Genomic DNA, 1,258 nt, shown 5'->3' with positions numbered 1-1,258 from the left:
ATTTTCACACCCCTGCTAGGGTAACTCCTTATGAAATATTATACAATCACGGTCCTCCATTCCACCTTCCGTATTTACTTGGGGAATCTCACAATGAGGCATTAGATGGGACTTTACAAAGGAAGGAAGAAATAATTACCATGCTTAAGTATAATCTTGAGAATGCTCAACATCGGATGAAGCAACAAGCTGATCTTCATAGGTCAGACAAGATTTTTAGAGTTGGTGACTTAATTTGGTTAAAAGTACAACCCTGCTGTCAAACTACTGTCCAACAAAAGGTCAATACTAAGCTCTCTCCGAAGTTATGGTCTTTTCCAGGTATTAGAAGTAATAGAAAAAGTTGGTTACGAATTGAAGTTGCCTTCCAATTCTCGGGTTCACAATGTTTTTCATGTGTCATAACTTAAGCCTGTCCTAGGAAGTTTATCACTGGCTGCTAATTTACCTAAATGGAGCATGCAGCAATATCCTATTTTGAAGCAACCGTTAGTTATTCAGGATACCAGGATGTTTGTGCATATTAAATCTGAGATCCAGTACTTGATGTAATGGTCTAACAGTGCTAGTTATGACGATTCTTGGGAAAGAGCTGTTGTCTTTGTGTCTCAGTTTCCGGAGTTCTGCAATGCATCATGAATTGGCTAGACTTGGGCAAGTCAGCTAGATAGGCAGGTTATAATATGATATTTGAGTGTGGGATGAATAAATATGCTATGTGGTGTTAGCTGATTAAATTAAGTAATAATAATCCTTGAAAAAAGCTTCTGAGATTTTTTTTAATTAGGACTGATGAGTCGTAATAATATGGGCATTGATTAGTTATTTTAACTTTAATTTCTCGTCTTCTCTTATCTTCTCCGTTTTCAGACCTTGAGCAGATTTTGCCCTAGAGGCTCTCGATTCTTCGCGTTTGAGAGTAACCGCGTATTATATTCAATCCTTTGTTCATTCATTCCGCATTTTCATCTCTTTTTCATGAAAACAAAATGCAAAACTAGCTCGATATTTAGTCACTCCTCGAGCATTGTAATAAAACTGAAAAACTATTTCTTCATTCAACGGAGCTTTTTCCTTTCTCATCTTTCCTTCTGCTTAAGAACTAAATCAAAAAATTTGTTTGCCTATTAATTTTTATGATCAGCGAATTCTTCGCCTGAAAATTTAGAAGTCAAGATTTTGGGCCAATGATATTTTGAACAGATATTGAATGAAAAACAATTATGGAAAAGTCAATCAAACAAGAGAATCAACATCA

Source organism: Daucus carota, chromosome 4 (assembly GCF_001625215.2).
Source record: "Daucus carota subsp. sativus chromosome 4, DH1 v3.0, whole genome shotgun sequence".
Lineage (NCBI taxonomy): Eukaryota > Viridiplantae > Streptophyta > Magnoliopsida > Apiales > Apiaceae > Daucus > Daucus carota.
The sequence above is the reverse complement of the archived record's forward strand: the minus strand, read 5'-3'. Positions refer to the sequence as shown.